The sequence below is a fragment of the Lepisosteus oculatus genome, chromosome 3 (assembly GCF_040954835.1).
Source record: "Lepisosteus oculatus isolate fLepOcu1 chromosome 3, fLepOcu1.hap2, whole genome shotgun sequence".
NCBI classification, from domain to species: Eukaryota; Metazoa; Chordata; class Actinopteri; order Semionotiformes; family Lepisosteidae; genus Lepisosteus; species Lepisosteus oculatus.
The window spans coordinates 73,570,526-73,588,593 of record NC_090698.1 but is presented as its reverse complement, the minus strand read 5'-3'; the positions used below and the strand labels follow the sequence as shown (position 1 = coordinate 73,588,593).

Below are 18,068 nucleotides of genomic sequence, written 5' to 3'. Positions count from 1 at the left end.
TTTACGATGGTCATTAGGAAGCTGCTAAGCTGGCAAGATATGACTTTGGCTGAAGTCACTGCACAAGAAAAGAAATCAGTCACATATTGAGGGCAGAGGAAAATGCAGTGATGGCGTCAGACTCTTCTGGCTTTTGGAAGCATTTCCTGCTGTGACTTTTTTGTCTTTTATTTAATTTATACTACGTGATTTATCTTGGGCTGAAGTAAAACCTTTTTGTAGTTTTCTAAGGGCCAGATTCTCTGCCATATCACTGTATTTTATTTTATTAATTAATAAAGCTTGTGCTATTTGGGTATCCAGAATTCTTCTTCCATTATAGACTATGGCTACGCACTGCAGCCTGAGATCTGGTTCCATAAGTATGTGTTGGGCTTGATGAAAATTTATCAATGTTAATTAAAGAAATGGGGCGATAAATTGAGGTACCACATTGATTCCCCTCTTTGTTGTCTCCTGTCCTGTTTTGTAAGTTTTGAAGGTTAAATTCCTCATGTGTAATTCTTAACTTGTGGTCCATGAGGAATCCTTGACTGTCCACTTGTGAAACAGAAATGTAGCTCTTCCCCTCCCTCTAAAGTAAGTTCTGTTCTGGTGTATGTATACACCACCAGGGCTTAAGGAAGCAAAAACAGTGTTTGGGATGCTTCACAGGGTAAAAAAATCAAAATAAAACTGAATAGAAATAAAGAGAGAGATAAAAATTGTGCAAAAGGGAGAAAAGGCATACACTAATTAAAAGCCTGACTAGACAGATAAGTCTAGATTTAAAAACTGACAGATTTGACATCTCTCAATTAGACAGGAAGTGAGTTCCAGAGGTGTGGAGCAAGGCGGCTGAATCAGAGATGTTGAGTGTTTCCCCTCCGACAGGGGGGGCAGGGCGTTCAGGGTGCGTTTCCCCTCTCATGAACAGGACACCCAAACGCTGCAGAGTTAAGCGCCTGTGCTGAAAAAGCACTCTTGGCTAAATGAAATGCCTTAGGGGGGGAAAACACAGAACACAGAGAGAATTAAAAAGTTCAAAAGGAAGAAAAAATCAATAAAAAGTGTCTACTGGGAGAAAGTTAATAATGACATACTTTTCAAGTTCAAATTCTCAATGTGTGGTATAAATACCAGTGGCGGTGGTATTCACGCTGGTTTAAATGGTGTTTGGAGTATAACAAGGTGGAGACAAGCTGTTCTGTTGCTCTCAGTCATCTGTGAAGCAACACTCATACCAGCATGGCTTAACACTGAGGGCACTGTTGACGTCTTTGTTTATTGTTTTTAACATGATAAATCTTGGAATTTCTCCCTGTGCGCTGGGTAGCTTTTTTTTTCAAAAGGAGCCTTCGTAGAAGGTCATTGCAGCAGCCCTGGCAGACTGTTAAAAAGACTGGCAGAATTTTATCAGTTACTCGCACACAGGACACAGCCTAAATATGCAGATAAAACTGGAACAAATCTCTTGTTCTAGTCGTCCTCTGGTTGTGACCCAGAGTCATTTGAAGGGACTGCAGTGCTGAGAGAATTGTGAACTAGAAAAACGCCCCCATTGAAATCCAGCTAAAGACAGTTACCAGCTGAAGGCTATTGAAGAAACTAACGTCTGTCGAAAACACTTAACCATTTTTGCCTGTTTCTGGAAGTGCGGTTGGTGTCCAATTTTCCTCCGGGCAAGCAGGGCCGCTTTCAGAGGGGGCTTCCACTGCTGGCCTAAGTTTGACTTGAGGTTAAAAATGTTGGAGAGAGTATATAATGCTTTTTAAAATGCATTTTTGCTAAACAAGTTCATAGTGCTATACGACAAGGTTGTGGTCTTGTTGATGCTAATATTTAGAAGGAGGAGGATTGCCGAGCAAAATGAGAATCTTATTATGTATCTTACCTGTTACCATCCTGCTTTTTGTGTTGTATGTATTTATCCTCCAGTAAGCAGCTGCGTTAAATTCACGGTACAGGATCCCAGGTGCACTTCGTGGTCCTTGTGTCTTTGTGATACGCATATCTTTGAGACCTACATGTCTTCGAGAGCACAAGTACTCCCTGAGTAGTGTGTCAGTTAGTAGTACTGTGATGACTATTGTGTTTGTATACTTTCTGAGTAAAGTGTGAGTTACACTTGCTTTGTTTGATGGTAGGTTTTCTGTGGGACCTAGAATAGCTGTAGACACATCGACTCCCTAGGATAGGGTACCCCTTCACACACAGAACTGTTCCCTGGGCCAGTGGCATGTCCTCGTGTGAACTCCTGTACCTTTTGGGACATACAGTATGTCGTTTTATTTGCCTGGACCCCATGATTTGTCCTGCATAAAATCTCGCCATATTTACATTACCGGTAGATAATGCTTTTTAAAAGGAGAAGTGCCCATTACATTGATCTCTGAGCACTTGGAAACTGCCAGTGGCCTGCAGAATGACAACAGTCTGGCAGGGCGCGCTGCTGTACAGTGGCACGAGCTGGATTCCCGTGAGCTCATGGTAAGGAACACGCCCCAAGGCTTTCCGAGAAACGTCCCGACCCTGGACAAATGCAGACAAGATGAACATGTTCCCTGACGAGATGCCGTGGCCTGCTCTGTCTGAAAATGGACTTGTTATAGGAGAGGACAACGCGGATGAGTTCATTGTCCCAGGCTGAGCCCTGCAGGGTCAGGGGCCGTCAGTGTGAATGAATGGGACGGATATAGAAAGGTGCCAAAATGACTCCAGGAGCCGAAATGACACCTGACCTTTTAGCGTGTGCAGAGATTCTGAATCTCCCGGTAGCTTAAAAACCTTGAGTTTTGTACTCCAAAACAACCCTTTTGCAGCATACTGTAAGATTGCACTTTGCTTAGTTTCACAGTTGACCATTGTGTATCACCCATTCTGCAGGTACTTTGTATGAGTAAATAATTTATCCTTTTTTCATATAAACTGTTAAAATAAATGATGCATAGAAAAATCCCCATTTAAATGTCTGTTTCCCTTTTCAGTAGAAATAAGCCTGTCTGACTGAAACCCCTCTGTATAAAAATGGAGGTTTATCTCTGCTCTTAAAGGATTAATCATTGCTAGTGTTGATTATTAATTAAAGAGGAAGAAAATATTGGGAGTAAACAGTGATTAATCATTAACAAAAATAAGTTAGGTTTTACCTACTTTAATTGAATGACTGTTTTATTGAAATAATCTGGGATACTGTCTGTTAATTAATGCATAATTGCATTTTTGTTTTTCAGATTTTTGGATAATCATATTTGAATTACAGCTACATTTTTAATTCTAAATATTTACTGTTTAAAACTAAAACATTGGTTTGTGATTTTCTTTTTCATAAAAAAAATCCTGAAACATGCAAATAGTTGTAAGAGAAATAGGTATTATCTCAAAGCAATTATACAATGATTAATGAAGTAGTAAGTAGATTAACTGAAAACAATATATGATATTTTCAGTGCCTGCAATTTGCAGTATAGCATGAATGTAACAGAAATTAAATTAAGTGAATGAGCACATCTTGCCTTCTCCAGTACACTTACCCACGCATGATGTACTCGTTCCTGTGCAGTCAGGATCAGCAGACGTTGTCCTTGATTCAGGAGCTCATTGCCCTGGTGTCAACTCGCGACACGATATCTGCGCCAGTTTGTTTCCACATCACACTTAAACCAGACGCCTTTGACAGTTGACCTTTGACCTTTGACCTGCGCTTTCATGGCCCCACCGCAGAGCAGAAACGCAAGGCCGGGCACAGCGTTGTTAGCCAGCCGCCCTTAAACAGGCCTTCGCCGCTGAGCCTGCCGCCTGGCGATGCTGTAGGGTTGGGCCGCCCTGCGGCCTAGTCCTGCTTGCAGTCCTGGGCTGCACTGCCGGTCCAGTGCCGGGAACGCTGGGGACACACCTCAGCCCTTGTGAGGAATCGAGAACAGTGTGCTGCAGTTTAGTTCAGTCTTTACTGTCCTGCAGCACACTGTTCTCAATTCCTCACAAGCTTTCACAGACGCTCTGGGCAGCCGGGCTGAGGTATGTCCCAGGCGTGTGCCAAGGGGGCTCCTGTTTAACAGCAAGGTCCCACATAACAGTACCACAAAAACAGAGAGGCGGCACCAGCTCAGGGCACTGTACAGCAGTGTCTCAGCGGTGCAGGCAGAACGCACTGAACGAGGTGAATTCTTCCTCAGTATAGGAAGAAACAAGGCCTTAGTTAAGGCTTTGTCTGTCCATCTGTCTCCGTCAATTGTCATGTTTCTTCACTCAACACTAAGTTTAAGTTCAGGTGACACATTTTTATTATATTACCATAGGCTGTTTTTGTCTAATATGAATCTGGATTTCACCGCGGGTGAGGTTTGTTTTTCTTATTCCTATCCTCTTTCTAGGGTGCCCTTGGTTCTTTCATTTATCTTTTCTCCCGAAGGGAAGCTGGGAAAGCTTTATAGAGCCCCCGACATCTTCTGCTTCCCTCTCGGTAATCAGGGCTCAGAAGACAAGGCCTTCGTTTTCTGCTCCTCTTCAAAAGTGAGAAAGGTCCTAAACATCATTGATCCGTCGGTGAGAGAAGTAGACTGGCAGCCTTGTGTCTTTATGCAAAGAGCCTACATTTAAAGAGAGCAACTGAGATATATGTTCCAGTATGAAGAGCTTCATGTTGTCTTTTTTTTTTAAAAAAAAGGGGTTCAGATCAAAGCCACTGAGAAAGAAAAAAATGTCACAACTAGAGATAAAAATAACTTTTTCTGAGTATCATCTTAGTTATCATCTGTTGGTTAGTGGCACAGAGACTTATATGATTACTGCCTGTTATCGAAACCTTTCTTCCCTGGAATATCAAGAAAGAAAATTACAGTAATCCTGTGACTTTGCAAGTAATGTGGCTTGCAGCTGCAAATTAGAGTGGGCCTGTGAAGTTGCACGGAGTGTTTTGACAAGCATTCATTGAAATATGCCTTGAACTGCTTCACTTTTTTGTTTTGATTGACTAATGTCTGCCTGTTTTGTTGTCTCTGAAGCCTGTCTTTCAAGCCACCTTTTTAAAATGTTACTGCCTACCCTTGTGCTGACCTTCTTCTTCCTAAATAATTGTCTTGTTCTGAGACAAACCTCAGCCGGGGACCCGGGTTCGAGATGGTTAATAAAACCGATGCTCCCGTATGCCATGGAAGTTTGTAGCTGAAGCTTTGATCAGGGTACCTCTTTCCTTATTTCGAGGTGCTTCGGTTGTTGATATCTGTTGGATATCAGCTACAGGCACCTCAGTTAATCAACTAGAACGTCTCATCTACCGCCTGCTAGAATAAATTAGTGTTCAGTAAACTGAGGAAATGGTATTATTGCAAAATGTGGGGTTTAACCAAACAATAGTCATTACAACATTAGCGGATAACCTTGTTTCAGGTGCAAGGTGCCAGTACTCATGTCGTCTGCATACTGTTTCTTCAGAATGATCACACTGGATCAGATGTTACCTGTTGCTCTGCTTAAACTTACCATGGAGAACTGCGGTAACAAAGATTGGACTTGTCACATTCAATTAAACTGCTAAAAAAGTCAGCTAAAGAAAAGTTATCTTTTGGTGAGTTCAGTCACTCTGTAACTCAAAATAAAAAAATAATGCACTGCTTTTGATTTTTAAAGTTCTGTGTAAAATTATATTATATTATTATATATGAAATTGTTTCACTGTATTATAAATATGGTACGTTATGAATACCATATTTACATTCATAAATCACATTCAATGAAACTAATCGCCATGCAACGTTTGTAAGAATCGCTGTGCATCTTGTCTCGCACATAAAAGTGATCTAGTCCATTGAACTTTGAATATTTAAAGAAGCAAATGCAATTTGTTGAGTTAATGCAGCTCTGCACTCCTTATTATTGACCTGTATGACATCTCATGCACAGTTTGAAACATCTTTCACTTGCAATATTCTCTTGTAGTTTTGACAGATAAAGATTTTATCCACCTAAGATGTGAAAAAACATCTTTATCTTTTTTAGAATTTGCTAGCTTTTTGGAAACGTGGCAGTGATCCGCGCCCAGGCAGGAGGGTGCTTTGCTTGCACCTCACTCCATTTACAGAGGACACTCAGGATTTGTAGACCCAGCTGGAAAGACAAAAAGCCTTACTATTCTCTCTGCTACCTTTTTGTATCCTTGTTGATCTCCTCTTATCTTTGAGCTCCCTTTCTCGCAACATCACAGCAGTAATCTGTTCTCTGAGATTTCTTTATTGGAAATTTTAAATGGAAACCAGTTGCTAAGCAACTTGGAAGGTCAGCCGAAGCTTTTGAGGTTTAATGTCTGTGGGATGTGGGTGCTGGAGGAAAGGGGTGCCTCTGTTCCTTAGTGCCAGGCCTGTTGAGAGCAGTCTGGAGCCGCACCCCGAAAAGCCACCCACATTGAAGCGCTGGTGGTATTTATCAGAGCTCAAGGTGTACATGACTTCATCGAAACAGCTGAGTTACACTTTCTGTCCGGCAGTGAAGACCGGGGCTTGACTTGGTGCAGGAATATCTCATCAGGTTTTGTATGGCAGTGTGTGTTCTGGGCTCCGAAGTTCTGCTCCGCTGGTTTCATCAGTGCGGGTATTGATCGCGCGTCTTGACTCCGCCGTCTCGCCATGTTACTCCTCACCTCGCCGTTTTGAAGCCTCATCATTGCGAACTGTAAACAGACGTGTTTGATGCTGGTTAGGAGCCGCCCTGCACAGCCTGAGCTGAGCTTTTGCTGTGGCCGTGTGCTGCTGTCACATGTCTTTCTGGGATATTGGAGGAGAACTGGGCTCGCAGATGCACCCTGCTTTAGAACTGGACTTGAGCCTGGCTGCCGAATACAGTGTTAGATGAGCACATTCACATTATGATACAGAATAAAAGCAGCTACTGTGTTTTTAAATTCTTAGCGTGGACAGGCCTTCATTGCGCTACCAACAGCCTCAACTTCATCTCTTCTCTTCACTATGGCCTAACTGGGGGCCTGGGGGCAAGAGACTCAGTCTTGTCCTTTTTTTGTTACAGAGGGGTTAAAGTCTCAAAGGACTATTAAGCCTTAAAGGATGCTTGTAAAATTCTCTTAGAATTGAAAACCTTCCTATATTTCCTGCTTTTATTTTTTTCTTTATGATTTTTTTTTTAATAAAAAGAGGAGGAGACTCACTTCATCTAGAACTGAAGTGCAGCCCCACCTGGGAGACGCACAGCGGCCATTCTGCACCAGGCAGACAAGAGCATCTTTGAATGTCCCATTGAATGTCCAGGTTGTGCCGTCACAGGACTATATCTTTGGTTTGGAGAGTCTGGATCGGAGCGAAGAGTGTCACCTATTGGTCCACCAAGACAACTTACAACAGCAGCCTGCTTTTCCTGAGAGGTTTCCCCTCGTGGTACCAATCAGACCCGGCACTGTTTGTGCCCGGAGACCTGAAGAGATTACGCTGCAAAGTGGCAACGCTGCTTTTTCTGTCTTTTAAACTTGGTTAAGTAGCTGAGTATGCATCCGCAATCTTCAGCTTCACATATAGAAACCGAACCTACTGTAGGGCCATGGAATTTTTGTTCCCATCTGCATTGATTCAACATACCTGTGGAAGAGAAGTAAGAGACCTGTTAGTGTCACGAGCAGTGGTCCTGTATTTATTCAGTGCTACACTCAAAGCGTCAGGATGATTTAAGACAGGGGTGATTATTTTATAGGTTTTTCTGGTGCTTTTCAATTTCAGACAGCTTGGGATGCTACAAGGGACAAATGGTGACCTAAGGGTTTCCTCAGTGCAAAGGAGGTTATTCAAAGGAGATCCGTTTGTTTTTCTTCTTAACACTCTGAAAGGTATGGAACTTTTAGAAAAGCTTTTGCTAAAATGAACCCTAAAATAGAGGGTATTGTTTTAGAAAATAATGTATTTTCAGCCAGGATGATATGCATAAATTATGGCTCAAAGAATCACTTAAACAATTGGTACAATATTGGATCATTTGTAATCTTCTTATTAACCTAAAGACAGATTTGCCAAGACATTTATACCGTAGAGAATTTAGTTTTATTAGCTTCTTAGTTTTGTTCTTATATTACTTAAGTTGTCAGACAATTACCAATACACAAACTAAACTATGAACCATTAATTGACTTACCTTATCCTGTGATAAAATTGCTGCTGTAATTCCTCTCCAGTTTTATTTTCTGTTGCAGTCAATATTATATTTTGGAATGCTTAGCTCTAGGCAATCAAAATGTAATTTTCTTTTTATGCTTTTCATATTTTTAATTTAATGTCGCTCTTTTTGCTAGTGCTGTGAGCACATCGCTATAACGAGGACCTTGTCTTGTTTTAATAAGCGCTAATAAACAGGAAACGCTGCCTCTTTGTAGCCAAGTTAACAACAAAAATCTGCCAGGTAGTTTTGTTTTTAATATATCCCAGTGAAAGCGCAAAAAAGAAGTGAATGATCACAGAATATTACCACTGACAGTGGTGAAAAAAGTCAGTAGCCTGTGAAGTACCCATTTCTTTAGCATGTTGACGTAACTTCTCTTTCACTGCGCAAGTGGCATCTGGACACGCCCCCTACCTCCAGGCACAGTTCGACAGGGGAGTCTGCCTCCTCTTCCTCATTCGGAGTGTCGGGGCGTGGGATTCGGACCGGCGAGGCGGGATGTGAAAACTGCACCACTAGCTGTTCCAAGTTGAGTGGGGGTAATGGAAAAAGAAACACCGCCTGCAAACTTTTATTTGCGGGGGAGAAAATAAGCGAACTGCTAACGCAGACACAGGACAGGGCATTCCAGCTTCAGCACCGGGTTAGGAGCAGGAGCAGGTGAGACGTGGCCTTCTGCAGATGTCAACATGGTGGCAGCCTCAGATCATTCAGGCTCTGATCTGTCACTACTGGAGTGATCACAGACATCTGACAGCTATGTGCTCTTTGCTGTGGGCCCTAAGGTCTAGGACTTTATGCAGGACATATGCAGCTGTGTGTGTTCTGTAATGTCCAGGGTGGAGCCCCGGAAGGCAACAGCTTTGCTGTGGAAGCTTTTACTCCAAAAGACATTAGATGTTTTTGTGTTCTTGTTGCATGTTGAAAAGAATCCATCAGTAAAATGCAGTGTTGATCTTATGTCTTTAGACCTTTTACTCTTTAAAGAAGAAGCTTTGGTGGTTTAACCATTTGAAATGGACCGTGGCAGACATGCATCTCCAATGAGAAAGCATGTTAATGGCCCGGGGTCATGTTGCAGAAGTAATAACCTGAGACTTGCAAATCCCAGCAGCTTGCAGTGTGGGTGAGTTGGCGAGTCAGGCCTCTGCAGTCTCCCAAGCAGCGAGCAATGCAAGGATGTCCTCTGTGACTTCATTAGGGCATCATCAGGGAGCCTTCCAGCAGAGTAAGGCCATGGGTTGAGTGAATGGCCCATTATCGTCCCTTGATAGTTTTATCAGTCCATCAGAGCAAATAAATGGTTCACTTAGTGTTTCCACAATGCAGAACAACAGTGGTTTCAACATAAAGGAATTCTAACATGCTTAGGCTTTATACGCGCTTTAGCAACTGGATAGATGAGACTGTTGTTTTTTATTTTACTAGGCTCATGTAGTAAATTAATTTATACAGACATTATTTTGTTAAGTTGTATTTGGAGGATCATGGAAAATTATGTTTTGACTGGGTTTAGTATTAAATATCATTAGTGCAGGAGTGATGACGCTGTACGTATTTTGTTGGATCTTTAAAAATGGTACCAGTTTATGTTAGCAGTTGCTGTACAACTTTCAGTTCTGTAATTGTGGAAATGTCTTGTTTACAGTTAGGTTAGAATACAATTAGCTTCATCACTGCGAATTCAAATAGTAAAGAAGCTTGGAGAATATATTAAGAATGTACATAAATTACAGCAGAGATGATTAGAAAAAAAAATCCTTGAAGGTCCTTGGGTTGTAATCAGCCTCAAATTAAAATATTTATTTGTTTCCCTCTGCTGGAAGAATGGAACGTTATTTCTATAATTACGTAAACGAATTTGACTGAGAACTCAGGAGTTTTCTTCTGAAGAGAGGGCCTGGGCCAGCCTCCCATGTGCTTGGATATGGGGCAGATTAAAACTGGCCGTGACACCGGCTTTCAGGTGTTAACAAAATATTGCAATTAAAAAAGTATTTCCTAAAGCTACCCTCTGAAGAGCACTAATATGCAGGGTTTGTTTTGTGTAAGGTGGGAGTTATGAACTGCAATGCGAGTGCGCTGCTTGCTGTGCTCGGGTGCGATGGGACAGGCTGCTCAGCTCCTGCCTTGTTTCTGTTCCGCTCTGTCCTGAAGGGCCAGGGCCGAGCTTGTGTGCCCAGACAGAGACAGATACCCAGATCCCCAGGTGAAGCTTGTCTGTGGTTTTGGAAGAGAGAACACGCACTGTGTGTATTCTGTTGTAGCACGTACAGGAAGTGGAGGATTATCTTTTGAGGCTTGTCTGAACCTGTTTGGTTGGGTGACCCTTTTTTCCCTTTTGGGTGAACACAAATTGCTTCTGTCATAAATGAAATTATAATAAGACACTCTCTATATATTTTCTTAAGTACATAACAATAAAAATAGCAAAATGAAGCCGTTGCAGTGCTGAACGACTAGCTCCCTGCATAAAGACATCCAGAGGGACAGATGGATACAGAAGGATGGCCGTTATGTTAAAGGCTCACAACAGATTCGTCTCTAAAGCAGCTAGCCCAGATCTACTAAAATATGGCTGGATTAGTGGTATAAATTAAGAAAAAACTCAGGAGGAAGAGAGCACTCTACACATCATGTAAAGGGGAAGAAGATGGAGAGATAAAGACTTTGCCAAGCCAAACTACAAAAAGACATTAAAACAGCCAAGAGGGCAACAGATGAGAATATTGCAACATTGGCAAAAATGCTAAAGAATTTTTTTTTTCAGAATTACAACAGTGAAGCAATTGTTAAAGTGGGAGTAAATAGTTGACAAGAGAATAAGGAATTCATAATAGAAGAGGATAAAGATATATTAAACATGCTGGAAGAATATTTCACACAGGGTTTAACAATAGAAGACTTCAATAACATGCCTTGTTATTGTTATTGTTAAGCTGCAGGAGTTCTGGGGAATTTTAACATAATTTACACGGAGGTTCTTCAAGGGCCAGGATAGCTGGAAAAAGGACTGGGGGCCAGATGGTATTTTCCCAGTTATATGTAAGGAGCGTTAATCAGAGACTCTAGCTAAAGCATTTCAACTCTCAAATAGAATTGGAGCAGTACCCTCAGATTGGAGGATTGCAAATGTAGCACCAATTTATAAAAGACTGACAAAACTGAACAGGAAAACTGTGGAGTATATCAATCCTACTTTTGTTACTAGAAACATAACAGAAACAGTAGTGTGTGAACTAAGTAAGATATTCTTTCAGACATTAGAGAGACATGGATTAAGAGAGCAAAGGTCATGTTTATCAAATCACTTATTCTTACCAATCAGGACAATAGGTAACAAAAGAGTATTTAACATTATATATGTAGATTTACAGAAAGCTTTCGATAAGGTCTGTCATCATTGATTTTTATCTAAATAGCCTCAACGCAAGATCAGTTTAGGAATCCAGGGTAATGAAAGAGTGTGTATTGAGAAGTTGTCAATAAACAGGAAACAGCATGTTATCATAAGGGAAGTAAGTTCTGATTGGGCAGATGTGCTGCAAGGATCCATGTTAGGTCCAATGCTCTTATTCATCAATGGTTTAGCATCTGATATTGTTAGAAAACAAGTTAAATCTGTAGATTATACAAATATAGAGAAGTGGCAGAGACGAACAAGGTAAAGAAATTGCATAAGGATTTAGATTAAATAATAGTATTAGGCAATTTAACACAAATAAGACAAGCTGCTAAATTGCTTGTGTGTAGGTGTGTGTTTATAAACTGTTGGTATTATTGTGTGTATATGTTCATACAGGTGTATGGACCTTGCAGTGTAAAGATTTGCCCTTATCTTTGTTCTCCTTTCTTGTGTGGGAGGGTTTAAATCTTGAGCTCAGAAAAAAAGTATCTTAGTGGACGCTGTGCTGCATAACCCTGCATATCTATGAAGAGGCTTTGATTCTTTGCTTGTCTCGTTTGTTATTAATTGAGAGTCTGATTTTGACAGCTGCATCAGTTGTGCCGAACTTCCGCTTGCTCATTACAAAATTAGTCCTCTTTGCCTTAATCTTTCCCTGCAGCAGCCATGTTTTACAAAAAAAAAATATTTCTGCTGTCAGGACAATGTTAACTGTTAGATACCAAAACGGTTTTAAACATGCACTGTGCTTTTTACGGTTCATTAACATTTCACAAGCACAGTTTATAGAATGGCCAGATGGATACAGATTGTTAGTGTCTGTGGTTAAATCCTGTCTTATCTTGACTTACTTATTCTATACAAAACTGTAGAAGCTCATATCTTTATCATCTCTATGTGATGTGTGTATTGCCACTATAAGTTTATGCGATTTTCCATATTGTACATATATATCCACTAGATAGTTTCAAACATGTCGCAAGGGAAGGATCCAGACCTTCTGCATCCCGACAGGTTTTTGGGTTTTGCAGAAATCTTTTTGTTATCATGGTTTATTGTGCCGCAGGGGTGTTGTAATAGAATTACAGCCTTATTATGGGCAGTTGAGTGCATTTAATTCTTATCTAATCAGCAGGGAGCATTTCTACTTCTGTAAACATTTGCAGTGTGCGGGTCTCCTCCGCTATGAGCACTGGTGTTCACAGGGCGGCTGGCTGCCTACAGCACGTCACCCGTCACGTTTCCTGTGCATCGCATCGCATCGCACTGCCTCTTTCGCATCGCTTTGGGGGGCAGAGAAACCGAAGCGGGATCCGTTTCAAACCGCCTCCTCCTTACTGCGAGCGGTAGGAGGAAACGGAGCGTGGAAGTCTGGGAGCCCCAGGCCTGGCGTCGGAGCTCGTGCTGGAAACCGCTGTGGTCTGTGTGTGAAAGCCAGCCCCCCCCGTCAGCTGACCTCCCTGCGGCCGGATCTCACAGGGCTGCACACCTCTGCTGGTCTCCCGCCGAAAAGTAGACGCTGCGCCTCATTTGTGCTGTACAGGAGGAATAATCACAAAATAACTCAATTCCAAATCCTTGGCGCCAATTTAATCCCCTGGACCCCCCTCGGCTAAAAATGTGATCTTTTGTTTGGCCTTAAATGTAGTTTTTAATGTATACAAGTCTCTCTGCCAATTTCTGTGACTTGCTTTCTTCCCAATGTTCTCTGAAAAGAAAAGAATGAAAAGTTAATGAAAGGCTTAATAGTTAAAACCATTTTTGTGAGTGCTAAGTGAGGTTGGCACCAGCTGTTGTAATGCATCTACAGAACATCTAAACCTACTGTCTGGCAAGAGACCACTATCAGGCAGTAATTAGTATAGCTAACATCTCAGATGAAAGAGTCAAGTCTAGGTCAGCAAAAGACTTCAAGGGTCTTATCGGGTTAAGGTTGGAGGGCAATCTCTCCCCTGGTTTAATCTGATGCCATGTCTGGAGAGATCTGCTGAAATCTTCAGTGACCTCTGGCCTGGAGCTGTTGCTCCTGGTCACATGCCAGGTTCATTATTCCTGTCTGTTTTCGATGTGCGTCAGGCGGGGTGAGTGGCAGACTCAGTGTGGAGTTTGTGTCTGAATGTGCCACAGCTGATCAATTCTGTGATGCAGATGAAACAGTACAAGCTAAGCCCTTTGACATGCATGTCCTTCCTGCTTGGACTTCATTGAAATTATGTCAGACATCTATTTTTGTGTAAAACAGAAATGCTGGATCCAACAGAACATAGCATATTTGACTTTTTTTAGGTGACCAGAAAGATCAGAAAATCAGTGTAAGTTCAGCGAGCTGTGATATTGATTTGTCATGAGCTGTATGGAGGAACCCTAGTTATCTAAAGATGTACTGTTAACGTCTGGGGGCTTTCTGTAGACAGAGTCCATGGGGGACGATGGTCTTGATTCCCAGTCACAGCAAATAGCTATTCTCTGAGGCAAACATCTCTGTTGCTGCCATCGCTGAATGCTCTTGTACCACAAGAGACGTGATTAACCTGGGCCCATTACAGAGCCTCGCCTTCAGCAAACACAGAAGAGAGAAGTTCCTTTTCAATATTTTGCTCCAGTTGCCTTCGTGCGGTTTTTCAGAATGATACCAGAGCTTTCTTTTCAGTTTAAAAGGGATAGGCAGTAAGTCATGGTCAACATGTATTGATGCTTTGCCCCGTACACATGGAAAAACAGATACTATGGCAAAGTGCTGTGAGACATTCGGTACCTAATGCTGTATGGAAACTGGGTTCTGGGTCTTGCTTTATTCTTGAGCAGCACACAGTGATTAAGTACGTACAGTTCCGTTTTGCTTGTTTATCTTTTCATTGAACAAGGGCAGCACAGCACAACACTAATTGTGAATACTAATAAAACTGTTCTCTGTTTAAAAATTATGGCCAAACAGTTGCAGCATTTCATAATTGTGGCCTCACCCGTCTTTTGTACATGGAGGGCTTTCTTGAAGTGCCGGACACTAGAACAGAGAGAACAGAAAATGCAAGGAAAAATCTGCTGAGGAAACCATAAGATCATACAGAGCTGCCCTTTCGGTTTCCTGCATTAACACAGGGGGAGCCCTTGACTGTCAAAAGTCCCCAACTCAGGATAGAAATACAGGAGAAAAAAAAGCTTCTGGGTCTTTCATTCTTTTTTTAGTTCTTCTGTCAAATATGAAGAATCACCCGTATGAGAAACTCATCGGTAAACTTAATTCAAATGTAAGCTTCAAGGAACATGTTGAGGGGTTCCCTCTCCTGTGCAGTCCCACAGTCGTACAGTGTTGTGGTGTGCCATTACCTTCTTTCTTCATACTTTAAAGCCCTTTTCCACGTCCTGTGTCGCTGTCAGCAGATGGCGGCCACAATGGTAGACTTGACACCCGTTCTGACAGCTTTGCGAAGGCAGCACACAAAGGCAGTCCCCCTTTGTTTCTGCGCTGCAGCGAATAAAGGGTGGTCCTTTTTTTCCTCTCTTTTTTTCTTTTTAACCCCAGCAGAGTGTACTTAAAGGGAGAAATGTTTATTGCTGGTAATAAGGCCGGGCGTTTGCAGCCAAGATTTCCCTCTCTGTTACTCATTCTCCGGCCTAATGAAAATGTAAAAATAAAAGGGGCAGGGTAACTCCCCGCAGCATTCAGCCGCTGGCCCGAGTCCAAGCTCTTGGCTGTTCTGCGGCACTTAGTTCCAGCTCAGTGCGCCGCGGCGTCTGCGTGCCCTCGGCTTCACGCTGACCTTTTGGCCAGGACCACTCCTCCCTCGTTCCGACGATTTCTTTGAATTTTCTGTCCTCCTCCTCTTCGTGTAAATCTTCACCCCGTTTCGGGATCAGTCCATCACATGAAGGAATTTCTGCATCAAGTTGAGAGGACACAACTCGTTTCCCTGCAGCGCACAATAAAAAGTTTGCTTTCTTATTTTTTTTGTCTCAGAGTTTTGCCTCATCCCCCACCCCCACCACTGGGTGTAGATGTGGAAGGGAAGATTTTTTTCTGCATAAAATGCTGAACAAATGCATTAAAGTGCACAAGTAATGCTTGTTCAGAGCTAAAGTTTGTTACGTATAAGAGTGCTTTTATGTACATGGCCCTCAACCTCAGCCTTCCTCACACAATTACATCAGACACTTCGAAATGAGTTTCGATTCCCTGGTCAGCTGCACTGGTGTGACATTCGCTTTTTACTACCAAAGCTGCTCTCCTGCCACGCGCTGTCATGGACTTCCTGAATGCAGGAGACACTTGTTGTAGTGTCATTTCCACTCCTGGACAATTTTGTGATTGTGATTTTACGCTTTCTGATTTATTTGAATTACTTTCGAAAGTGCACTGCTTAGCGGAATATGCACTACTTGAAAGTCACTAAACAAAAATAAAGTTTGATACACTGTATAGTAATATAATTCGAAAAGATACACAAAATCTACTGTACTGTATGCAGTGTGTTTTCACACAATCCTTGGTGGGCTTTGGCAAGACCACGAGGCAGAATTCATGCGGAGGATATGCACAAGATGTGAATTGTTGTACTGGCACCGGACCTCACACCTGATTGCACAGTGTCGCAGCATGTTATTGAGTTAATGGTTACATTTTGTTCCTTTTTTTACTGAATCAATATCTGTTAGAACAGCACTAAATGCTCCTTAAGTAACTGGAAAAACAGCGTATTACTTGAAAGACTAAAGTGTGAAAGATTCAGTGACATAAACATTAAAATCTTTGTGACCACATTTAGTTTCCTTGTCGTTTCATGGAAGAGCACACAGACTTCATGGTAATATTGCATGTCATGTAACATGTCAGTAACTTTCCTCTTCAGCATGCCTGTTGGGAAACTTAAAATAATGCTATGTAATGAAAGCACAATTAAAATGCAAATTGTTATAATTTATCTGATTCCTCTGCATCCTAACGTGCTTTATGAGTCGACTGTCTTTGTATGCTGGGAATTTAGGGGTATCGTTTTAAGGAATCTGATGAAAAAGATTAGGATGCAGGAATTCCTGCACTGTAAGAAACGTTCCGGGTCTGCCAATCGCAGTTCTGTTAAGAAGTAGTATGTTTCTCTTTACTGAATCTCGTAAGAAAGTGGTTAGATGTTACAGGTGAACTTCTGCTCTTAGGTGCAGTGTAGCCTCCTCTGATCCTGCTGCCTCTAGCAGCGTTGTCGATCTCATTCAGGCTTGTTCTTCCTCTGGCTCTCAGGCCCTTCCGAGCTGTCCCAGACATGTTCTGTGAGATGTTTGTCTGAGGAGCATAGACAATCAATATCTCTGCATTTAGAGAAGTCTAAGGTCAGTCTTGTGCTGTAATAATGGGCGTTATTTTGATGGAAAGTCAAAGGCCAAATAATACGAATTTTTAACTCTTACCCTGCAGGGCAGTTTCTCCGTTTATAATATTGAGGCTGTTCTTATAAAAAGAGAGACGATGTTCAGAGCAGCACTTTCACACACAAGTGTCGAGGGCTGGCTCATAAGAGCCCACGTGCAGCTAATGAATTTGGGCCTTGGGTTAAGAAAAAGCAAGATAAAAAGTCAATGAAAAAAATAAGTCTTATTGATATCTATTAAACATCTATCTGTTTATCTTCAATATGTAAATGTGGGTTTTGAGTGGATGATTCAGTACCTAGGAGCAAAGTTTTGAAACAGTGGCTAAATATCATTCATGAAATCCAACAGCAAATTAAAACTAAATATTTCAATTGCTAATGCAATCGCTGCATCAAATACATTTTACACAGTGCTTAGATTTTGCATTATTACTTCATAAAAATTAAGTAACAAGTATAATTGCAATTTGATGTTTACAGTATGTATCAGAACTTCCGCAAAGATACTGGAGTTTAAAAGGAACAGCTGTAGTTTCCGTGTCTTTACTGAACAGAGTAGGATCTTGAAAGAAAATGTGAAAAATCAGTAATTTGAATGTAAATTAATCAGACCTGTTGGCTTTGTACAATTTGCAGTCGCAGATTCACATATATTTCCAGGTTCACCTATAGTTACAAAGATAAATTGTTACAGCTATAATGAATCGAAAACTAATACTTTCCAGCTGCTGCTCAGTTTATCAGGAGAGCGAGGAAGTGGGTACTAGGTTAAACATCAGAGGCTGGTATCCCTTGTTGCACTGCTCATGGGCTGAACAATGAGGAAGCAGCTGTCTGCATCACTGTGATGGAATTTGTGGGGCGCTTAAAATTGGAGTTTATCAGTACAGTAATGGGTTTAACAAGGTCATAAACAGCAGATCACTTGATTCAGTAATCAGCATGACACACTGTAAATGCTTATATCACTGCAGCCTATTACTGCTATTAGCGTGTTCTTTGCTGAGATTTGTCATTAAGTGATTAGAATAACAGCAGGAATGCTCTTCACAGGTGATTGATGTGGGCCTGTTGTTTGTTTAACAAAAAGAACATTTTCTCTTTTTCCCCAAAGCTATCATGAAGCGCCTCTTGACCCCTCTGGTTTTGGATAATACAGATAAAGCTGA

General features: G+C 41.6%; 1 protein-coding gene across 2 annotated transcripts in view; it reads left to right on the top strand.

Annotated features, from left to right (window-relative positions):
• The window catches only part of arb2a (ARB2 cotranscriptional regulator A), a 183,367-nt gene that overhangs the window by 125,098 nt on the left and 40,201 nt on the right, over positions 1 to 18,068 (top strand). The window lies entirely within an intron of this gene.